General features: G+C 39.7%; 1 protein-coding gene across 3 annotated transcripts in view; it reads left to right on the forward strand.

Annotated features, from left to right (window-relative positions):
• The first annotated feature begins 1450 nt into the window (after window positions 1–1450).
• LOC101679623 (orphan sodium- and chloride-dependent neurotransmitter transporter NTT5) overlaps window positions 1451–25304 on the forward strand; it is a 31201-nt gene continuing 7347 nt past the window's right edge. For all 3 annotated transcript variants that reach the window (XM_004767336.2, XM_004767337.3, XM_045077040.1), the window contains exon 1: window positions 1451–1497. The gene's annotated coding sequence lies outside the window, so the exon portion shown is untranslated. The remainder of the gene's footprint in view (window positions 1498–25304) is intronic.

Here is a 25304-nt window from a genome sequence, read left to right on the forward strand (position 1 = left end):
TCAAGTTGCTGGTTAACCTGTTGGTGATTGCCCAATTTCATTCATTTGACATCACACATTCCTTGAAACAGCATAATGGGCAACTCTTAATACCAATGTGCAACTGTTAATGTCCCCAGATGCAGAACTGCTTTTACTCCCAAGAGAAAGGCATTATTTGGTTGACTCATGGGGCCTGGATTTGCAGCCCCCTCCCAGAACCCATCCTCCCTGGTTACCACTGTTACTGTGTTTTCCCCATCCCTTTCCTCAGAGAGAGAGAGAGAGAGTGAGAGAGAGTGTGTGTAAATACACACACACACACACACATTGTCAGTAATGCCTAACAAATCTGCTTCTTGTCTTTTCTGTTCAGCTCCTAGAAGGGAGCTGGAGGAGTAATACTGTTGGTCAATAAATCAGTACATTGGGACTCCAAGTACTTGGTGTCAGCAGACTTTTTTTCTATAAATGTCTTTTCCCCAGGAGTTCTTTCTTTTGAGAGCCAGATGTCCAGCCCAGAGTTCCTGCCTTCTTGCCATGGCAAATTCAGAATCTCTATTACTAACCTTGCTTTATCCAGGGATTGGCCTTTAGCCTAGACAAACATGGGAAATGGTGGCTTCAGCAAGGATGGAAAGACTATAAATGCATTTGCTAATGGGACATGGTAATCCTATATTGAGTCTAAAAATTAAAAAGAGGTTCCAAGACTGTGAATTGACACACACCAGTTTAGGCAACTACCAATCTAAGTTGCTGAGCCCGCCAGTGTCCCATGTCTGTGTGGTAGAAGACATGGCAAGTTTTTTTTTTTTTTTTTTTTTTTTAAGATTTTATTTATTTGACAGAGATCACAAGTAAGCAGAGAGGCAGGCAGGGGCGGGGCAGGGGCAGGGGTGGTGGAAGCAGGCTCCCTGCTGAGCAGAGAGCTCAATGACCTGAGTCGAAGGCAGAGGCTTTAAGCCAGAGCCACCCAGGCACCCCTACATGGCAGTTTTACTGCAGGGCTAAATCGAATGAATTTGCCTAGTGGGTGATGGCTGAGTAGGGATCTCAGGACTTGTGGGAGGAACCACTTCACAACTGAGCTGAATTATTTCCCAAAAGGAGATGGGGCCCGTCAGTTAGCGACTGGGGTTGGGAGCTGTGGCGGAAGGTGGTTTGGATTCCAGAAGATCCAAGGATTGTGTTTCCAAATGTCCTCCATATCTTGGATCGCTTAGCTACCATTGGGTGGCTGCTTCTCGGTAACTTTCTGTGACAAAACCCAACCATTGGCGGGTGGGACCCTGAGGATGGGCGGGGTAAGTAGGAAGAGGTGAAGGTCGCAAGTCTCTGGACCGCTTAAGTTTCTCGCTGGGCAAGCTCTGGGGATTGGAGGGCTTGACTGGACGTGAACCTCTGGCTCATCGCCTATTGGTTCCTGTGCCTTGTAGCCCCGCCTCTCACTCTCATTCGCCCCCCCACCCCCATCCAAACGATCTGTCCGCCGGAAGCCGGGTGCTATTGAGTCTGGTAAGGAGAAAACCCAAGAGGAGGCAGTCACCTTCTCACTACCTGATGGTCTGAGTTTTAAACCCCCTTCCTTCAGGGGACACGGGTGTTCATCCTCCTTCTGCCTCCCCGTCCAGTTTCAGCTTTGGGAATGGAACGTGTGGGAGAGGGATTAAGAAGGAGGGGTTTACTGGGTAAACGGATGGGCTGGGCGTGGAATGAAGCTGTTGGTTTGTCTCTCCCACTCTAAATTTTTATCTTATCTGGACACTTGTTGAATGTCCTTTGGCGTCTAACTGCAAGGCTATTTGAATTGCCACTGTCTCAACGTTGCTGTGGGGGCTACTGATTGTAGATAGAAAAACCGATTCCTATTGTAGGTTCTTCTCTCCATAGCTGTGGGGGTCCTTACTGTCCGAAGTCCGAAGTCCGGTTTGGTAGCCCCTTTGTGTGTGATGAGCAGATTTTCTTTCGCATTGCTCTTGGGAAGCTCTGGCCTTGGACAAAATGGAGCCCCGTCCCTTGGTAGGGTACCTTACTACCTTAAACATATCGTCACTTTCCTCACAAGAATGGTATGAGATATGGCTCTTGCCATCCTTAATTTTCATCAGGAGACTGGGAAGAAAGAAGGGTTCCCACAGTGAGTCAGGGGTAGCTTGATAAAGATTCTCGTCTTGTGGCTTCTAGCCCTTTTATTTCGGAAATGTTCAAACACATACGAAAGAATAACAATGAATACCTTTGTATTCATCACCGTCTTGTAACCAATTCATGACCAGTCTGGTTTCATTTTCCCTCCTCCCACTGCAGACCTCCCCATTATTTTGAAGCAAACCCCAAATTTGTCCTTTCATCTGTAGATATGTCCATACTTACCTCTAAAAAATAAGAACCCTTTAAAAAAAACCTGACAAAACTATTATCACTATTTTTAAAATAAGTAACAGTAGTTCTTTAACACCATCAAATAAATACCCAGTCAGTAGTCAGATTTTCCTGGTTGTCTCATTTTTTTTTTTTCTGGTAGCTTTATCTTAACAGCTTTGTGGCTTTCTTTAAACTTTGATGTATTTATTTTTTTTTAAGTAATCTCTACACCCAGGGTGGGACTCAACCCGTGACCCCAAGATCAAGAATCACATGCTCTACTGGCTGAGCCAGCCAGGCACCCCTTAACAGCTTTGTTGAGATACAAGTCACATACTATCCAATTCACCCATTTAAAGTGTGCAGTTCAGTGGCTCGTAAATCACAGTGTCGTGCATCCATCCCCACAGTCAACTTCGGTACATTTCCATTACCCTCAAAAGAAACCCCTCTCCCTTTTGCTGTCACCCCAACTACTCCAGCCTCCAACCTCAGCCTTAGACAACCACTGATCTACTTTTGGTCTAAGAGATTTGCTTATTCTGGACATTTCATGTAAACGTGATCATGCAACACATGCAGTCCTCTGCGATTGGCTTCTTTCAAAACATGACATATTTTCAGACTTCATCCATGTGTAGCATATATCAGTATTTTATTTCTTTTTATTGCTGACTGTTCCACTGTAGAGTTCTACATTTTATTTATCCAGTTCCCAGCTGATGGACATTTAGGGTTGTTTCTGCTTTGGGGCTATTATGAGTAATGCCGTTATGAGCATTCATGTAAAAGTTTTTTGGGTGAACATATGTTTTTATTTTTCTTGGCATATACTTAGGAGTGGAATTGCTTGATCATATGCCAGCTCTGTCATATGTCAACTATATGAGACACTGTCTCATAATTCTTTTATATTGCTTAAATCATCATCCAAATAAAATTTGTATGTGGCAGTTTGTTGCTCTATCCATTGGGGGACCTTTTAATCTATAGATCTCCCTCTCTCTTCTTCCCCTGCAGTGCATTTACTGATGAAACTGAGTTATTTGTCCTGAAGTTTGTAACCATCTGGAATTTGCTGATAGCCTCCCAGTGGTGACCTTTAAGATGCTCCCTGTTTCATGGATTTTCTTTTTTTTTAATTTTCTTTTTTATTTTTTTAATTAACATATAATGTATTATTAGCCCCAGGGGTACAGGTCTGTGAATTCCCAGGTTTACACACTTCATAGCACATATCTTCCCCAATGTGCTTCATGGATTTCTTATATATTGGTAGTTAGGTCAAGAAGTTGGTTAGTTTTAGGGTCGATATTTTGGCAAGAATACTTCACGAATGGTATTATGTACTTCTAGCAGGAGGCAAAAGATATTCTCTCTTTTTGTGATTTGAGCAGCCATGAATGGTTGTTCACTAGATATACATACTCATTAGAGATTATAAAGTGATGGTATTCTAACTCTAGCATTCCTTCTTCTTCTTTTTATTAGCTTAATACTTCTAGAAAGAGAAACTTCCAATGACCAAACATTTGTTACCTGAGTAACAAATGTATGGTTTGTATGAGAAAAGCAAAGTAAACTTTGATTCTTTCTGCTTATTTATCAGAATTAATTTGTACATTTCATACCCTAGTTCTGAAATCAGCTATTTTTCCAAGGATATCTAGTTCATTTTGATGGGAAATGATATTTAGAGATCACAGTTTTGCGCTAGGAGTGTTCATTGCTACTGTCATTGTTCCTAGGCCTTTTTAATTGATAACAGCTGGGAATTAGTTCTCTAAGATAAAATATATTATAAAACTCATGTTCATTTTTTCAATTCAAATTCAGGATTATGGGGATTTTTACTTAGCTTCTCAGATCTTTCATTTACATATTTTTCTGTCATGTGGTCTGATGCTCTTGGTGTTCTTTTCTCAGCTAGAAGTTGGTGTCCAGAAGCCCTCAGCCTCATTGTTTCCCAGAATGAGCTCAACACTGTCTCCCATTAGTTTTCCCGTCCCCAAGCCTACAAATCATCTGTGTTTCCACCTAGGGCATAGGACAGGTGAACCTGAAGTCTAGGCAGGCAAACTGAAGCAAAATCTCGGTCTTAGGAATTTGTGCAGTAGAGTTTGTAGACATCTGATATGGAAGTGCCCACATGTCTTCTCACTGATTTAGGTGTCCGTGGCAGCAAGACTAATCCCAGACCCACTCAGTGGTAGAAGTATCGTTATAGCCTCTGTCTTAAGGGGCTTTCTGGCCCAGTGGGAAGAACATAGCATTGGAGACAAAGAATCTGTTTTTATTATATCAAACCCTTAGGTAATTCTGTGACCCTCAGCAAGTCACTTTCTCTCTTTAGTCTTAGCTTTCGTATCTGTCAAATGGAGATGGGGAAATAATCCCACAAATTTCTTGGGGAATTAAATCATTAAGCATAGGGGAATGATTCTAAGATTAGAGAGCTAGTATAGATGATAGGATGCAAAGATTCTATAATTTTCCCCTAAATCTATGCATTTACCCAAATTTCATACACAGATGTTAGAAACTCAAATATTCCCCACTATATAAGATATTTTAAGTTACTGAATCTAAGCTGTACTAGAAAGTAGGCTCTAAGAAGGCAGGAATTTTATTTGTTTGCTACTGTGTCCATATACCCAGAACAATGTCATTTGTGCTTCCAGGCCCAAGTGGACAATCAAATATTTGTTCAATGGATAGATTAATCCAAGAAGCTGATATTTTATTTATTTTTATTTTGTCAAGAAGTTGAATTTTTAAATAGGTAAAACAATTTTATTTTAGGTCTGGGTGTGAGAATTCTCCACTTCATATGTTATTTCTCCCTTAATTAGAAAAAAACGCCCAGGGCACCTGGGTGGTGCAGTGGGTTAAGCTTCCTGCTCTTAGTTTGGGCTCAGGTGATGATCTTAGGGTCGTGAAATCAAGGCCCACAGTGCAAAGTTGGCTTGAGATTCTCTTTGCTTCTCCCTCTGCCCCTCCCACTCATGCTCTCTCTCTTAAATAAATAAATAAAAAGAAATACATGTTAACACACACACATAACCTTTCAAATAGTCTGATGTGGTAGAGCACAGATATGAACAGCCTTGTTTTTCCCCAAGCTCTGTGCCTGCCCTCGTATTATTGACTTGATCTTGCCGAGTTCTAGATGCCTTAACTTCCAATCATTTCCATTCATTAAAAATCCAGTCTAACATCTACTTTGAAATTCCAATCTCATCTGATTCAAAGCTGCTTCACTCCCATTCCTGGACAAGCTACTGTCTCAAGGGACCTGAACTGGAAAAGAGGTGATCTCTTCTTTTATTCTTCCTTCCCCTTTGACTCATCACCTCCCCCTTTTCTTTTTTTTATTTTTAAAGATTTTATTTATTTACTTGACAGAGATCACAAGTAGGCAGAGAGAGAGGAAGGGAAGCAGGCTCCCTGCTGAGCAGAGAGCCAGATGGGGGACTGGATTCCAGGACCCTGAGATCATGACCTGAGCTGAAGGCAGAGGCTTAACCCACTGAGCCACCCAGGCGCCCCTCCTCCCCCTTTTCTAAACCTGTTTTTCACCACAAGTGCTCCAGTGTTTTCAAACTTAAGACCCCTCCTTTCTTCAAGCCTAAGTCTTTATGGAAGAAAATAAAGGACAGTCATCTCCAACTTTGCTGGAGATAGAACTACATTTGTCCCTTGGTGGTGGTCTCTGCTTCTCTGGGGGCACGCAGCCTCGCCTTGGATTCCCCAGAGTGTAGGAGGAATCTGAACTGTGACTTTCTTGTGGAGGCGTATGTGTGACTTCTCCCTGGACAGCATGCTTTGCTGACACAGGAGATTTGACTCTAATGTAACCTCTTCTACCTCTCATATCCTCCTCCAGAAGTCAGCCTCTGTAAGTAGTGTACCTACTGGGGTGCCTGGGTGGCTCAGTGGGTTAAAGCCTCTGCCTTTGGCTCAGGTCATGATCCCAGGGTCCTGGGATCGACACCCCCCCCCCCCCGCCCCCGCGCGCTTCGAGCCCCGCATCCCATCAGGCTCTCTGCTCAGCGGGGAGCCTGCTTCCTCCTCTCTCTCTGCCTGCCTCTCTGCCTACTTGTGATTTCTGTCTGTCAAATAAATAAAATCTTTTTAAAAAAAGAAAAAAAAGCAGTGTACCTGCTAAGGAGTTTAAGCTGAATTGTTTTCGATGGTGCCTACTTGACTCATATGGAATGCAGACATGCTTGTCACCATGACCCTGGTCAAGAATCTATATCCCCTAAGGTCCCATGTGCCAGTACCCCAACACCACTGTTTTGCTCCTCTCTAGAGGAAATCAATGTTCTGACTTATAGGGTAATTATTTCCTTGCTGATTTACTGTTTTAGAACCTATGTATGTATCCCTATATTGTTTTGCTTTACCTGTTTTGGAGATTCTCTCTCTCTCTCCTGTCTGCATAAAGTTACAGTAACTAAGACAGCGAGGTAAATATGCAAGGATACACAAAATGACCAGTGAAATAGAACAAAGAACCCAGAAACAGACCCAAAGATATATGGAGCTTTAATAAATGGCAGAGGTGACACTACAAATAAATAGGGAAAGAAAATTCTGTTTAATAAATTGTGCTGATGAAAAAAAAATAAATAAATAAATAAATTGTGCTGATGGGATGCCTGGGTGGCTCAGCTGTTTAAGCCCCTGCCTCCGGCTCAGGTCATGATTCCAGGATCCTGGGATGGAGTCCCACATCCAGCTCCTTGCTCGGCAGGGAGCCTGCCTCTCTCTCTGCCTCTGCCTGCTTGTGCGTGTGTGCTCTCTCTCTCTGATAAATAAATAAAATCTAAAAAATAAAATAAAATAAATGGTGCTGATACAATTGGATATCCATATTAAAAAATAAATTTAGAGTCACCCTTCACACCTTATAAAAAAATCAATGTAAGATGGATTAAAGTCTTAAGTATTACAAAGCAAAAATCTGGGTGGCTCAGTCAGTTAGATGTTTGCCTTTGTTTTGGGTCATCATCCCGGGGTCCTGGGATCGAATTCCACATTGGGCTCCTTGCTCAGTGGGGAGTCTGCTTCTCCCTCTGCTGCCACTCCCCCTGCTCATGTTCTCTCTCTCTCTCTCTCTCTCTCTCTCGCTTGTGCTCTCTCTCTCTGAAATAAATAAGGAATCTTTAAAAAAATGAAAATTTCAGATAATATATAGAATATCTTCTCAGACAATATATAGAATATAAATAAGGGAATTATCCCAATATTAAAGAGCTGATATGTATAAATATTTAGATATCTGACATCTATCTATGTAGAGATTTATATCTGTTTTAGTTACTGCAGCTTTGTTATAAATCTTGATATTTTACAAAGATTATAAATCTTTAAAAATACCTTCATTTAAAAATCTTTTTTTTTTTTGAAGGTTTTATTAATTTGTTTGTCAGAGAGCGAGAACAAGCAGGGAAAAAGGTGAAGGCAGATGCTTAACTGACTGTGCCACCCAGGCATCCTTTAAAATCTTTTTAAAATTGAAGTATAATTGAAACACAAGGTTTTCATTATTTTTTTAAAGATTTTTATTTATTTGACAGAGATCACAAGTAGACAGAGAGGCAGGCAGAGAGGAAGGGAAGCAGGCTCCCCGCTGAGCAGAGAGCCCGATGCGGGGCTCAATCCCAGGACCCCGGGAGCATGACTGAACTGAAGGCAAAGGCTTTAACCCACTGAGCCACCCAGGCACCCCTTAATTATTTTTTAATTTAAATTTACATATAGTAAAATGTATAGTGTATAGTTCTATGGCTTTTGACATATACATATAGAGTCATGTAACTACCACCACAGTTGAGATACAAAACAGCTAGCTCCATCACTCCCAGATTTCCTTGTGCTGCCCCTTTATAATCAAACCCTATCTCCACCTTTAGCCTGCCGCAACCAGTGATGGGTTCTCCATCACTATACTTCTGCCTTTTCCCCTGTGTCGTTTAAATGGAATCATACTTTATGTAGCCTTCTGAGTCTGTCTTCTTTCATTTTGTGTAATAGATAAGAAATTCATGGATGTTGACTATCAATATTTCATTCCTTTTTACTACTTATTGCATTCTATGAATGTACCACAGTTTATTATTCAGTAGTTGAAGGATATGTGGGTTTTTCCAGTTTGGGCAATCATGAGTACAGTAGCTATAAATATTGGCATACTGGTTTTTGTAAATGAAACTGCTTGGGAAAATAGCTACTAATGGTATTTCTGGGTTATGCAGAAATGTAGTGCAGTTGGTTAAGCGTCTGCCTTCAGCTCCGGTCATGATCCCAAGGTCCTGGGATCGAGCCTTGCATTGGGCTCCTAAGAACCCTGATTATCCCTCTGCCTACCTCTCTCTCTCTGACAAATAAATAAAATCCTTTAAAAAAAAAAGTGTATTTTTAACTTTTAGAAGAAACTATGACTCTCTGTAGCTATACCATTTTGCATTCCATTTTTTTCAAATTTTTCTATTTTGGTAAAATACACATAATGTAAAACTTAAACCATTTTAACTAGTTTTAAGTGTACAACTTAGTGGTATTAAATATATTTATAGTGTTGCACACCATCACCACCATCTGCCTCCACAACTCTTTCCTCTTGTAAAACCGGAACTTTATATACATTAAACAATAAATTGCTATCACCCACCCCCACAGGACCTAGCAATTACCATTTTAATACTCCTTACCTCCATTTTGATTATTCTGAGTACCTTATATAGGTAGAATCATACAGTCTTTGTCTTTTTGTGACTGGCATTGTTTCACTTAGTATAATATCCTTAAGGTTCATCTGTGTTGTAGCACATGTCAGAATTTCCTAAATTTGTAGGGCCAAATAATACCTCATTATATGGCTATACCATCTTTTGCTTATTCATTTATCCCTCAGTAGGCACTTGGATTGCTTACACGTTCTAGCCGTTGTGAATAATGCTGCTAGGAACATGGGTGTATAAGAATATCTTTGAGACCTTGCTTTCAATTACCTTGAGTATATAACCAGAATTATATGATAATTATATTTTTAATTTTCTGAGGAACTGCCTTACTGTTTTCTACACAGCAGCTATACCATTTTTTATATTGTCACCAACAGTGCACAGGGGTTCCAATTTCTCCACATCTCCACCAACACTTGTTCTTTTCTTTTTTTCCAGTAGCTGTATGAAAATGTGTAAGATAGTATCTCATGGTAGTTCTTTGCCCATTTTTGAATCAGATGTCGAGTTCTCTATGTATTCTGGATACGAATCCCTCGTCAGATAACATGATTTCACAAATATTTTCTTTCATTCTGTGGGTTGCATTTTTACTCTGCTGACATTATCGTTTGATATACAAATTTGAAAAATTTTTTCCTTTTTCTTTTTTTTTTTTGAGATTATATTTATTTGTTTGACCGAGAAAGCAAGAGAAGGAAAATAAACAGGGAGAGCTGGGGAGGGAGAAGCAGGTTCCCCCAACAATGCAGTGCTTGATCTTAGGACCAGGATGGTAGGATCAGAACCTGAGTGGAAGGCAGATGGTCAACAACTGAGCCACTCAGGTACCCTGAAAATTTTTCATGATACCTAATTAGTCTACATATTTTTTGTTGCCTGTGCCTTTGGTGTCGTATCCAAGAAATCATTGCCAAATTCAGTGTCACGAAGATTTTGTTCTGTGTTTTCTAATAGTTTTAGGTCTTTGATCCATTTTGAGTTAATTTTTATATATGTTGTCAGGTAAGGAAGGGTCCAACTTCATTCTTTTGCATGTGGATTTTCCCAGCACCATTTGTTGAAAAGATTATTCTTTCCCTATCAAATGGTCTTGGCAGCATTGTAAAAAATCATTTGACAACGTATGCAAAGGTTTCTTTCTGAGCTCTCCATTCTATTGTATGTCTGTCTTTTTTTTTTTTTTTAAGATTTTATTTATTTATTTGACAGAGAGATCACAAGTAGGCAGAGAGGCAGGCAGAGTTGGGGGCAGGAGTAGGGGGGAAGCAGGCTCCCTGCTGAGTGGAGAGCCTGATGTGGGGCTTGATCCCAGGACCCTGAGATCAGGACCTGAGCTGAAGGCAGAGGCTTTAACCCACTGAGCCACCCAGGAGCCCCCTGTTGTATGTCTGTCTTAATGCCAGTCCCACATTGTTTCCATTAGTGTACTGTTTTGAAGTCAGCTCAGGTATGAATCCTCCATCTTTGTTCTCCCTTTTTAAGATTGTTTTTGGCTATTCAAGACCCCTTAAGATTCCACACAAATGTTCTATTTATATTTTTTAAAAGTCACTCGGATTTTGATTGGGATTGAATTAAATCTGTAGATTGCTTTGGATTGTATTAACATTTTAACAACTTTGTCTTTCCATTCATGAATACGAGGTATGTTTCCCTTTATTTATGTCTTCTTTGTTTCAGCGATATTTTATAGTTTTCAATACGCAAATCTTTTACTTCTTTTTGTTTATTCCTAAGTATTTTATTCTTTTTGATGCTACTGTAAATGGAATTTTTTTCATAGTTTCTTCTTTGTTCCATTCATTAAGAGTATGTTGTTTAATTTCCACAATTTTTTGTATTTTCCAGTTTTACTTTTGTTATTGATTTCTATTTTTTTTGTCAATTTTTAAAAGACTTTATTTGAGAGAGCAATCAAGAGAGAACAAGTCAGGGGCGGGGAACAGACTACCCACTGAGCAGGGAGCCCCATGTGGGTCTTGATCCCAGGACCCTGGGATTAAGACCTGAACCAAACATAGCAGCTTAACCAACTGAGCCATCCAGGAACCCCTTGTTACTGATTTCTAACTTCATCTCTTGTGGTCAGGGAAGACATTTCAAATGATATCTACCTCTTAAAATCTGTTGAAACTTAATTTGTGACCTAACATTTGATCTACACTGGAAAATCTTCTATATGCACTTCAGAAGACTATATGTGCTTGTTGTCATTAAACTGTATTCTGTTTGTTTATGTATTAGATCTAGTTGGTTTATTGTCTTGTTTAGGATCTCTGCTTCCAGATGGTAGGTAGTCCTATCTGTTACTGAGAGTCGGGTATGTAAGTCCCCATCTGTTACTGTAGAACTCTTTCTTCTTTTAGTTCTATTTATTTTTGCTTTATGTATTTTAATCTGTTATTAGGTATGAAAATACTTAGAATTGTTATATATTCTTGCTGCTTTGAACCTTTTATTAATACATAATGTCTTTCTTTGTCTTTTGTAAACTATTTCAGTTTAAAGTCTGTTTTTTCTGATACTAGTTTAGCCACCCTTGCTCTCTATTTTTATGGTATATCTTTTTCTATCTTTTCAATCTATTTGTGTCTTTGGATCTAAAGTGAGTCTCTTGTAGACAGTATATAATTGGATCGTGTGTTTTTATACATTCTGAAAATAACCTGTCTTTTGATTAGATAAGTTTATCTATTTACATTTAAAGTAATTAATGATAAGGAGAGATTTACTGGTGTCATTTTGTTATTTGCTTTCTATATGCCTTATAGTCCCTCCATGCTTATTCCCTTATTACTGTCTTCTTTGGTGTTTGGTTTTTGGGTTTTTGGGTTTTTTTGTAGTCCAATGTTAAAATTCCTTTCTCATTTCATTTTCTGTATATTTGAGAGCTATTTTCTTTGTGGTTACCATGGTGATTACATAAAACATCCTAACATTAGAGCACTCTAATTTGAATCCCTACCAACTTTTCAATAACATATAAAAATTCTACTCCTTTATAGCTCTCTCACCACTCTTTCTGGTTGGTGATGTCACAAAATTACATGTGTGTTCCCAAACACAAACTAATAATTCATTTCAATGCACTAGTATCTTAACTTCTATAGAAAACCAAATGTGGAGTTACAAACATAGGTTACAATAAAGCCAATTTTTAAACTAATAATTTTTAAAAATGTATTGGTTTCTTGAAATTATCTCTTTTGGGGCACCTGGGTGGCTCAGTCAGTTGAACGTCTGACTCTGGATTTCAGCTCAGGTTATGATCTCAGGGTTGTGAAATTAAACCCCGTGTCAGGCTTGAGATTCTCTCTCTCCCTTTCCCTCTGCCCCTTCCCCTGCTCACTCTCGCTCAAATAAATAAGTAGATCTTTTTAAAAAAGAAATCCTCTTTCATGTAGAAAATAAAATATGGAGTTAAAAACTATTGTTACATAATACAGTTTTTATAATCACCCATAATTTACCTTTTGAGATCTTTATTTCTTCATATGGCTCAAATTAACTTCTAGTGTCCTTTCATTTCACCCTGCAGAATATTCTTCAGCATTTCTTGTAGGCAGGTCTAGTGGTAATAGACTCCCTTAGATTTTGTTTATCTGAGAACGTTGGGATTTCTTCTTTTGTTTCACTTTTCCAATGTGAGCATTGGTGATAATAAATTTCCTTTTAAACATTGCTTTAATTGCAATACAGAAAATTTGACATGTTGTATTTTCATTTATGTCTAGTGCAAATATTTTCCAGTTTCCCTTAACAATTCTTCTTTGACCCATAGATTATTTTTAAGTGTGTTGTTTTACTTTCAAACATGTAGGGGTTTTAAGGTATCTTTGTTTTTTTTGGTTTTTGTTCTTATGAATTTATTTATTTGAGAGAGCGGGAGATAGTAAGAAAGAGCACGAGGTGGTGGGAGAAAGAGAAGTGGGCTCCCAACAGGCAACCCAACCCAGGGCTTGATCCCCGAACCTCAGGAACACGACCTGAGCCAAAGGCAGATGCCTAACGGACTGAGCCACCCAGGTGCCCCAGGTATCTTTGTTTTTTACTTCTAGTTTAATTCTATTATGGTCAGATAACATACTGTGTATGATTTTATTTTATTTATTTTTTATTTTTTAAAGATTTTTTATTTTTATTTATTTGACAGAGAGAAATCACAAATAGGCAGAGAGGCAGACAGAGAGAGAGAGAGAGAGAGAGAGAGGAGGAAGCAGGCTCCCTGCTGAGCAGAGAGCCCAATGTGGGACTCAATCCCAGGACCCTAGGATCATGACCTGAGCCGAAGGCAGAGGCTTAACCCACTGAGCCACCCAGGTGCCCTGATTTTATTTTTTATAATTGTTAGGACTTGTTTTATGAGCCAGGATATGATCTTTCTTAGTGGATGCTGCAGGCATTTGAAAATAAAGTATATTCTGCTGTTGTTGAAGTATTCTAGAGATATAAATTAGATTATGTTGTTGATAATGTTATTTAGGTCTTTTATGTTCTCATTGATTTTCTGTCTGCTTGGTCTGTGAATTATGCAGGAGGAGTGTTGAAGTTTCAAATTGTAATTGTGGGTTCTCTGTTTCTCCTATCATTTCTATCACTTTTTGCTTCATGTATTTGGATCTCTGTTTCAAAGTGTATATATATTCAGGGGTGTTTTGTCTTCTTTGTGGACCAACTCTTTTAACATTATGTAATATCTTTCCTTAAACCTGGGAATTTTTTTTACTTTCTAAAATCTGCTTTGTGTGTTATCAACCCAGCCACTCTAGATTTGTTTTGATATTTGCATAGGACATATTTTCCATCCTTCATTTTTTAAAAAAGATTTTATTTATTTATTTGACAGATCACAAGTAGGCAGAGAGGCAGGCAGAGAGAGAGGGGGGGGAAGCAGGCTTCCCGCTGAGCAGAGAGCCCAATGCAGGGCTTGATCCCAGGACTCTGATATCATGAACTGAGCCAAAGGCAGTGGCTTAACCCACTGAGCTACCCAGACACCCCTATCCTTCATTTTTAAAACAGCTTTACTGAAAGAAGCCACCCAGGTGCCCCAGTATTCCATTTTTTTAAAAGATTTTATTTATTTCACAGAGAGAGACACAGTGAAAGAGGAAACACAAGCAAAGGGGAGTGGGAGAGGGATCGACTTGGGGGTCGATCCTAGGACTCTGGGATCCTGACCTGAGCTGAAGGCAGACGCTTAATGACCGAGCCACCCAGGCACCCCAGGATTCCATTTTTAATGTATTATAATTTTTTAGTTATATATCTTTGAATTAAGGTTTTTAATGGTTGTTCTAGAACTGATTTTTTTTTTAAGATTTTATTTATCAGAGAGAGAGAGAGGGGGAGAGAGCGAGCACAGGCAGACAGAATGGCAGGCAGAGGCAGAGGGAGAAGCAGGCTCCCTGCTGAGCAAGGAGCCTGATGTGGGACTCGATCCCAGGATGCTGGGATCATGACCTGAGCCGAAGGCAGCTGCTTAACCAACTGAGCCACCCAGGCGTCCCTAGAACTGATTTTTTAAAAATTTATTCATGAGAGAGAGAGAGAGAGAGAGAGAGAGAGGTAGAGACAGAGGGAGGATGTGAGACTCGATCCCATGACCCCAGGATCATGACATGACCAAAGGCAGACACTTAACCGACTGAGCCACCCAGGCATCTTAGAACCAATGATATTAAGCATATCTAATTTCACACAGACTACTTGAGCTAATATTTTATTACTTCAAGTAAATATAGAAGCCTTATAACCTTAAGAAACCCTTCCCCTTTAAATTATAGTTGTCACTTATATGATGTTTATATACATTGAAAGCCTCCCCAATCATAAGTGTTTTTTTGTTTTCAACTGTAGACATTTTATTTTTTTAAATATTTTATTTATTTATGTATTTATTTATTTATTTTGAGAGAGGGAGAGAATGAGCATGCAAATGGGAGGTGGTAAGGGACAGAGGGAGAAAGAGAATGGAGCCCAACATGGTGTTCTGTCTCATGACCCTGCAATCATGACTGGAGCCAAAATCAAGAGTCGAATGCTTAACTGACTGAGCCACCCAGGCACCCTTAAAATTACAAAAGTAATTTGTGTACCCAACATAGGGCTCAGACTCACAATCGTGAGATCAAGAGTCACACACTCTACCAGCTGAGCCAGCCAGGCACCCCACAACTGCAAACATTTTAAAGAAAGTCTATAAAAGGAGGGGGAAAAGTCCATTTTACTTGTTGCGGAATTTATCCTCTCATTTCTGATGTTCCTAGCTTTCCTCGGATGCCATTTCACTAACACCCAGAGAACTTTCCTTAGCCTTTCTCTTAGAGCAGGTCTGCTAGTGGGGGATTTTCTTAGTTTTCCTTTATCTGAGAATGTTTTTATCTCATTTCATTCCTGAAGGATATATATCTCTTATGGATATAGAATTATGTGATGATACCGTTTTTCCTGTTCTCACTTGAAAGCTACTGTTCCCCTTATTTCTGGCTGCCATCTTTTCTAATGAGAAATCCACAACTATTCTGATCTAGCCTTTTATGTAATCTGTTGTCTTTCTTTGTTTACCTTACAGATTCTTCCCTTTGTCCTTTTAGCAGTACAGTTATGATATGCCTGAACATGGCTTTCTTTGAGTTTTTTTTCCTATTTAGGATTTGATGAACTTCTTGAATTTATATATTCATATATAATATATATATATATCACATATATTCTGTGAATTTATATATTTTGCCAAATTTGGGGAGTTTTGCATCATTATTTCTTCAAATATTTTTTTCTTTACCCATCTCTTTCTCCCTCATTCTTGGACTTTTGATATTGTCCTATAGGTCCCCAGACTCTGCTCATTTTGTTTGCAGTTTTTTTCTCTCAGTTCTTCAGATTGGACCATTTCAGGTGCACCTGGCTGGCTCAGTCTGAAGAGCATGGGACTATTGATCTTGGGGTTGTGAGTTTGAGCCCCATACTGGGTATAGAGATTACTTAAAATCTTTTTTTAAGAAAAGATTTGATCATTTCTAATGATCTGTCTTCATGTTCCATCTAATGAATTTTTAAATTTCCATTTTTACTTCTTGGCTGTAAAATTTCCGTTTGGTTATTTTGTTTGTTTGTTTCTCTGCTGAAAACTTCTATGTTCCATTAATTTCAAGAGTTTTCACCTTTACCTCACAGAGAGTGAGGTAATTTAATATCTTAAATATAAAGATTTAATATCTTTGTCTAGGGTTTTTTTTCCCTCTAATAAGCAAAATGGTGGAATAAGAGGTCCCCAGCTCACTTTCCCCTACACATAAAACAATCTGGGAGCCATCCACAGACAAAAGTGCCTTTGTGGGAGTTGTGGGATTCTGGTAGGAGGTTGTGAAATCCCAGGAAATTCCAGGACTAAGGAAAACTGCTTTGAGAAGGCACTGGCCCTGGTGGCAGGCCAACCAAATATGTATCTGGGTGCAGAATGAAAATCACTCCATCTCCTTATGGACTTGGCTGCACGCCCACCTGGCTACAGTCCTGCATCCAGTTCCATCCATCAAGGCTCCAGGAGGAGCCACGGTCATCCGTGTCCCAGTGTCAGGCCTGCTAACCATGGGTCCAGTTGCAGATCCTTGAAGCATCCCTGTGATCCAGCTCCAGCCCCACTCTGACTGCCAGTCTAGGGTCAGACCTGCCTCCACAGGGGCCCTGTGGGAGACATCATCCTGGTAACAGTCCAGCCAATGTTGATTCTGACTTTGGATCCTGAAGCAGCTCTGTGACCTGGCTTCAGCCCTGATCTCTGTCCTGCCTATGCAGGGATCCAGCACTGCCCGTCTGTGTTCCTCATAGCAGGCTTGCCAACCTCAGTCCTGATGTAGACCCTAAAGTCAGTCCCAGCTATGTTCCTTGAAATGGCCCTGGGATTGAGTGCCAACCCCTCTCTGCCATGGTTGGGAGCAGTTCTGACCACCCAGAGAAACTGGTGAGAAACTGCCCCTCTGAGCTGAAGAGGCCAGCCCAGAATTAGGCTGACCTAATTCTTGATGGCAGAACTTGAAGCAGTCCTGTGATCCAGCTCCAGCCCACTCTGCCACAGTCTGTCTTCCCACTTGGGGACTTGTCCAGAGACATGGTGCAAGTGCAACCAGGGATTGGCAGGAGCTACAGCCATCTAGGCCTGTTAACAGACCTGCTGTCTATGGACTTGACTGGGGACTCATTTTATGAGGCCTGCATTACCTGATACCAAAGCCAGCCAAGGAGACTATAAGAAAGGATAATTATAGGCCAAATTTTCTGATGAACGTAGATGCAAATATCCTCAACAAAATCCTAGCAAATTGAATTCAACAGCCCATTAAAGGGATCATATACCATGATCAAGTAATATTTATCCCAGGGATGCAAGCATGATTCAACTTATTCATATCAATAAACATTATATACCACATTAACAGAATAAAGGATAAAGCCGTATGATCATCTTGATAGATGCAGAAAAAGTATTTAACAGAATTCAACATTATTTTATGATAAAATCTCTCAACAAATTAGGTATAAAGGATGTACCTCAGCAAAGGCCATATGGGACATGCCCACAGCTAACATCATACTAAGGGGTGAAAAATTTAAATGTTTTCCTCTGAAATCAGGAACAAGATAAGGATGCTACCTCTCACTACTGTTATTCAATATAGTACTGGAAGTCTGAGCCAGAAAAATTAAGCAAGAGAAAGAAGGTATCCAATTTGGAAAAGGAGAAGTAAAATTGTCTCTGTCTGCAGATGACTCCTCAAAAAAACTGTTCGAACTAATAAACATATTCAGTAAAGCTGCAGGATACAAAATCAACATGCAAAAATCAGTTGCATTTCCATACACTAACAACCATCTGAAAAAGAAATTAAGAAGACAATTCCATTTACATCAAATAGAATAAAATACTTAGGAATAAATTCAACCGAAGAGGTAAAAGATCTGTACACTGAAATGTATGAAATGTTGGTGAAAGAAATTGAAGAAGACACAAATAATTAATACTGTGTTCATGGACTGGAGAATTAATAACAAATAGTATGTGTCAACATGTCAGTATAACCCTACACAGTCTACAGGTTCAATGCAGTGCCTATTTTTATAGGTATTATATTTCCAATGACAATTTTTCAGAGAAACAAAAAAATCCTAAAATTCATATGGAGTCACAAAAGATCCCAAGTACCTACAGCAATACCGAGCAAGAAGAACAAAGTCAGAGGCATCTTACTTCCTGATTTTAAATCATACTACAAAGCTACAGTAATAAAAACATAAAAACAGACACAGGGATCAACGGAACAGAATAGAGAGCCAAGAAGTAAACCCACACATGTTCAGTCAACTAAGGTGCCAAGAATACACAATGGGGAAAAGGATATTCTCTTCAATAAATATGTTGGGAAAACTGGATTTTCAAAGGCGAAAGAAAGAAATTGGAACTGTGTCTCATGCCATACACAAAAATCAACTCAAAATTGGTTAAAGTCTTAAATGTAAGACCTGAAATTCTAAAACTCCTAGAAAAACACATGGGAAAAGTTTGACATTAGTCTCGACAATGGTTTTTTGGGTTATGACACTGTTATGCCCCAATAATGGGTCCGTGATTAAAGGAGCGAGACTGATACAAAGCGAAGGTCAAGCAAAGCTTTATTTCGCGCCAAGCATCAGGAATCTAACGGAACGTTCCAGCCGCACATCTTACAAGAGAGGGCGACCCTTCTCGGTTTCACAGGTTAGCTTTTAAGGGCAAAGGTCATGCGGTCTGGCCTGGCCACGCACAGGTGGCCAGTGAGATTGTAACACACACAGGAAGCTCCACAGTGATGCTAGGTGACCAGTTGAGTTACAATTTACCCTAGTAGACATTTGAACCAGCCTATTACACCTTGATGGGATTGGCGCCAAAAGGGCTCCCAAAGGGCGGGGCCCATACTCCTTGGTAACCAGGGAGACAGTATGCATGCCCCCTCACTGATTGGATGTCTCCACCTGGCCTGACCCACCTTTGTATCTGGACTTTGTTACCTGTAAATCCCCTAGGGGAAGGGGAGCAGGGACAATTTCTAAATAGGTCCTCACTACACCAAAAGAGCACAGGCACCAAAGGAAAAATTAAACAGGAGGGGCTGCATCAAATTAAAATACTTCTGCACAGGGGTGCCTGCGTGGCTCAGTCATTAAACATCTGCCTTCCGCTCGGGTCATGATCCCAGGGTCCTGAGATGGAGTCCCCCCCCCCCAACCCCTTTCGGGCTCCCTGCTTGGCGGGAAGCCTGCTTCTACCTCTCCCACCCCCCTGCTTGTGTTCCCTCTCTTGCTGTCTCTCTCTCTGTCAAATAAACGAATCTTAAAAAAAAAAAAACAAAAACAGTTTTTGCATGGAAAGTGAGTCAACAAAATAAAAAGGCATCCTATAGAATGAGAAAATATTTACAAGCTGTAAGGTATTAACAGCCAAAATACATAAAGAACTCATACTACTCTGTGGCAAAAGAAAAAAAATGAGCAAAGCACCTAAATAGACCTTTTTCGAAAGAAAACATACAAATGGCCAATAGGTGTATGAAAAAGTGCTGGACATCACTAACCATCAACGAAATGCAAAATCAAAACCACATGAGTCTCATACTCTTAAGATGGCTATTATCAAAGAGTCAAAAGATAACAAGCATTGGCAAGGGTATTCAGAACAGGGAACACTTACACACCGTAATGTAAATGGAATATAAATCAGTACAACCATTATGGAAAACAGGATGGTGGTTCCTCAAATAATTAAAAATAGAACTAGTATAATCCAGAAATTTCACTTCTGAGTCCACGGCCAAAGGAAATGACATCAGTATCTTGAGGAGATACCGGCACTTCCATGTTCATTGTAGCATTATTCACCATAGCCAAGATTTGAAAACAACCTAAGTGTCCCATCAACAGATGATTGGATAAAGAAAATGTGATGTATATATACATACAATGGAATATTATTTAGCCTTAGAAAAGAAGGAAATCCTGCCATTTCCAACAACATGGGTGAACCTCAAGGACATTATACTAAGTAAAATAAGCCAGGTACAGAAAGACAAATAAATACTGCTAATCTCAATTATATGTGAAATTTTTAAAAAGTCAAACTCCTAGAAAGAGGGTAGAAGAATGGTTACCAGGGGATGGGGGGAGGGAGAAAATGCAGAGATGTCTGTTGGTCAGAGGGTACTAACTTTCCATTATAAGCTGAATGAGTTCTGGAGACCTGATGTGTAGCATGATGACTGTAGTTAATAATAATGTATTGTCTAATTGAAAATTTCTAGGAGAGTAGATCTTAAATGTTCTTAACACACACACACACACAAATAATAGCTGTGAGGTAAGGGATAAATTAATTAACTTCATGGGGTGACATATCTCACTGTATACATATATCAAAACATTACATGTTATGCCTTAAATATATACATTCTTGTACATAATACCTCAATGAAGCTGGAAAAATATATGCAGTTCTAAAAATAATAAAGTCTTTAAAAATAATAAATTTCACCGTCTGGGTCATCTTAGAGTTGACATCTGTTAATTGTCTTTTCCCTTGAGAAATGGTCAGATTGTTCTGTGTGTGTAAGTGATGAGTAATTCAGGATTTTATCCTGGGAATTTTTAATATTATGTTGTGAACTCAGGATCATGTTAATATCCTGTGGAGAAAAAACAATTTTTTAAAAATCCTGTGGAGATGGGGCATCTTGGGTGTCTCAGTGGGTTAAAGCCTCTGCCTTTGGCTCAGGTCATGATCCTGGGGTCCTGGGATGGAGCCTTGAGTTGGGCTCTCTGCTCAGCAGGGAACCTGCTTCCCTTCCGCTCTCTCTGCCTGCCTCTCTGCCTGCTTGTGATCTCTGTCTGTCAAATAAATAAATAAAATGTAAAAAAAAAAAAAAAAATCCTGTGGAGATGTTGAGTTTTGTTTGCTTTATTTGTTTTAGGAGGCAATCAGCCTGGGTAGGTTCAGAGAGCAGGTTTTGCCATATCTTATGTGGGTGCTGGTAACAATGTTAGTTCAATCTTCAAATCCTTTGCTGTGCTTTTTGTATTAGCATGTGCCGCCCTGGAGTCAGTCTATGACTCGGGCAGTGGTTTATATTGTTCAGTTGTCACAACCTTGTTGCACTTCTTCACATCTGTTCTGCTTGTGTAGTTCAGGGTGAGCCTCTGAGGTGAGAAGGGAAAATTGGTATTTTCCCCCGCCCCCCACTCTCTGGTGCATAGAAGCTCACTTTTCCTGGTCCTTTGGAAATAGGAGACTTCTCCTGGAGTTTCTGCTGTTGGTGCTTGTTGCACAGTTATGTGGTTTGGCTTATTCTTGGATCAGGAAAAAAGAGGGGAAAGAGATACGAAACTCACCCCCCACCTTGTAAGTCATTATTAAGGCTGTAACTTAATTCCCCAATCTGCCTTTTTTTTTTTTCTCCAGTTTGCTTTTCAAAGCTCTCAGGTTGTTGTTTCTTATATTCTGTTTTAGCTGTTATTGGTGAAGAGACTAGTTGCGTATCACTATGTTATTCCATCTTGGCCAGTGACAAAGAACTTAGTGGCAATCTCTTCATTATTTTCAGCACATTATTCTTCTATATAAATTGTAAAATCTTGTTAACTTTCATGAAAAATTATGTTGAGATTTTGATTGGAATTGCATTAATCTATAATCAGTTCATCATATCAATCTATAAATTCATCAAATGAATCTACAAATCAATTTTGGGGAGAAATTCTATCCTTTTACAGTATTGAGTATATTCATGAACATGGAATCTTTTTGCATATTTGAGGTCTCGGTTTAATGTTTCGGTTTATTTCTTGATACCATAGAGTTTTTGTTGCTGTGTGAGTGCTATCTTTCTTTTTTAAAATCTACTTTCTGTTTATTATTACTATATAGAAATCCAGGGGTTTTTGTTGGTTTGTTTTCCAGTGTTTCTTTTTTTTTTTTTTTAAGATTTTATTTATTTGACAGTGTGAGCCCACAAGCAGGGGGAGCTGCAGAGGGGGAGGGAGAAGCAGGCTTCCTGCGGAGCAGGGAGCCAACGCTGGGCTCCATCCCAGGACCCTGGGATCATGACCTGAGCCAAAGGCAGACGCTTAACGGACTGAGCCACCCAAGTGCCCCCAATGTTCATTTTTAAGATAAACTTTCTTTTAACTAAGCTTACAACCCAGAGATCAAGAGTTGAATGCTCGGGCGCCTGGGTGGCTCAGTGGGTTAAGCCGCTGCCTTCGGCTCGGGTCATGATCTCGGGGTCCTGGGATGGAGTCCCGCATGGGGCTCTCTGCTCAGCGGAGAGCCTGCTTCCTCCTCTCTCTCTCTCTCTCTCTCTCTATGCCTGCCTCTCTGCCTATTTGTGATCTCTCTCTGTCAAATAAATAAATAAATAAATAATCTTAAAAAAAAAGAGTTGGATGCTCTACCAACTGAGCCAGCCAGGCACCCCTAAGATAAGCTGTCATTAGAGTATCACATTCGAAGTATGTTCAAATCATAATTATAAGTAGATAAATTATCACAGTGTAAGTACACTATCCTGGCCTCTGATACCATGAGTCTGTCTTGCCTGTTCTTGAACTTCATATAGCTTCTTTCATTCAAAGTAATATTTCTGAGATTAATCCACGTTGTTGTGCATATCGGCATTTCACTCTTTCCATTGTTGTATACCCATTATATGAACGTACTGTCTCCGGTCTGTTCTGCTGTTGAAGGAGATCTGTGTCGTTTCCAGATTTGGACCGTTAGGAATAGCACAACTGTCAGCATTCTTGGACATGGGTTTTGTTGTACTTAGATATATACTTCTCTTAGATGATCACTTTGGAGTGAATTATAAAACAAGAAAGTATTTAAGGTATATAGTTTTGTTCAACTAGTTTTCTGAAGTAATACCAATCTATGCTTCTACCAACTGTGTGTGTGAATTCCAGAAGTTTCCAAATGTGCCATCATTTGGTTTAATCAGACTTTTAAATATTAACTCATCTAGGGGTATATAGTGGTCTCATTGTGGTTTCCTCCCAACATTTTATTATGAAAAAATCAGCATACAGGAAAGTTGGAAGATTTATAAAATAATGACCACCATTTCCAATCGTTATCAATTTGTATATCTTTAGTATATGAGTAAGCTTGTCCAAGCTTTCTCTTCCACTTAAAAAAATTTTTTTAATTTAATTTAATTTAAAAAATTCATTTATTTGATAGACAGAGATCACAAGTAGGCAGAGAGGCAGGCAGAGAGGGGCGGGGAAGCAGGCTCCTGCTGAGCGAAGAGCAGGTGGGTCGTGGGGCTCCATCCCAGGACCCTGGGATCATGACCTGAGCTGAAGACAGAGGCTTTAACCCACTGAGCCACCCAGGTGCCCCTTCCCTCCACTTTATAACTTGTCTACTTTTTCTTATTTATTTGTACGTATTTCTTTGTTACAGATATTGTTTAGGAAACAACCCTTTTTTGGTCATATATTTTGTTAGTTTCCTACTTTTGCTCTCATAATAACTACAAACTTAGTGGCTTAAAATAACATAAATGTGGGATGCCTGGGTGGCTCAGTCATTAAACACCTGCCTTCCGCTCAGGTCATGATCCCAGGGGTCTGGGATCCAGCCCCGAGTCAGGCTCCCTGCTCAGCGGGAAGCCTGCTTCTCCCTATCCCACTCCCCCTGCTTGTGTTCCCTCTCTCGCTGTCTCTCTCTCTGTCAAATAAATAAATAAATCTTTTAAAAAAATAAAACAACATAAGTGTATTATTGTATTGTTCTGGAGGTCAAAAATCTGAAATCTGTTTCACTGGGCTAAAAGCAAGGTATTAGCATGCTTGTATTCCTTAAATAGGACCCAGGAGAAAATCCATTTCCTAGCCTTTTCCAGCTAGCATTCCTTGAGTCATGGCCCCTTCTTCCACATTCAAGGCGCATCACTTAACTTCTGCTCCTGCCATCTCATTTTCTCCTTGGATTCTGACTCTCCTACCCCCTTTTCCCATAAAAGGACTCTATAATTACATTGCATCCATCATAGATAATCCAGGATCATCTCATTTCAAGATCTGTCACTTAACCACATTTAAAAAGTGTTCTTCACACAAGGTAACATATTCACAGGTTCTAGGGATTAGGATGTGGATATCTTGGAGAAGGGCATTGTTCTGTCTACCACATACGTTGTAAATATCTTCCTCTGCTCCAGGGATTGTCTGTTTACTCCCTTATTTTTTTTTTTTAAAGATTTTATTTATTTATTTATTTGAGAGACAGAGATTTCGAGAGAGAGCACGAGTCAGGAGGAGAGGGAGAAGCAGGCCCCCTGCAGAGCAGGGAGCCTGACACAGGGCTCAATCCCAGGACCCTGAGATCTTGACCTGAAGTGAAGTCAGATGCTTAACCAACTGAGCCACCCAGGCGCCCCTGTTTACTTACTTAATGCAAAGTTTTCATTGAAGAATTTTCTCCTTTTAATTTAATCCACGGTGTCAAACTTTTCCTTTATGATGGGTGCTTTTTATGTCCTTTTAAAATTATTTTTGGTTTTCATTTGTTAGCACAGTAGTTTTTTTTTTTTTTTAAGATTTTATTTATTTATTCGACAGAGAGAGAACACAAGTAGGCAGGCAGAGAGAGAGGAGGAAGCAGGCTCCCTGCTGAGCAGAGAGCCCAACATGGGGCTTGATCCAGGACCCTGAGATCATGACCCGAGCCGAAGGCAGCAGCTTAATCCACTGAACTACCCAGGTGCCCCTTATGTCCTTTTTGATATTCTTCCAAGTTTTTTATCTGGAAGTGTTACTGTTTTACCTTTCACATTTAGAACTTCAATCTCTGAATATATTTTTGTTTAATATGTGAAGTTGGGGAGGGCAGAATTCGTTTATCTCTGTGTAGATTTCCAAGTGCTCTAATGACCAGTGTTCATTGAAAAGAATGCCCTTTCTCTACAGCTTTGCAATGCCATCTTTATTATAAATCAGGCGTTCATATTTGTGTGTTTCTGAACTCTCTCCCAGAGGTATCCACAGAACTTTCTGTGGTAATGGAAATGCCTGATATCTGTCCTTCCAATGTGGTAGCCATACAGCTACTGAGCACTTGATAGACATACAGGTAGCCATACAGCTACTGAGCACTTGATATATGGCTAG

This window comes from Mustela putorius, unplaced genomic scaffold, assembly GCF_011764305.1.
Source record: "Mustela putorius furo isolate JIRA1106 unplaced genomic scaffold, ASM1176430v1.1 tig00000196_pilon_pilon_pilon, whole genome shotgun sequence".
In the NCBI taxonomy this organism is placed as follows: Eukaryota; Metazoa; Chordata; class Mammalia; order Carnivora; family Mustelidae; genus Mustela; species Mustela putorius.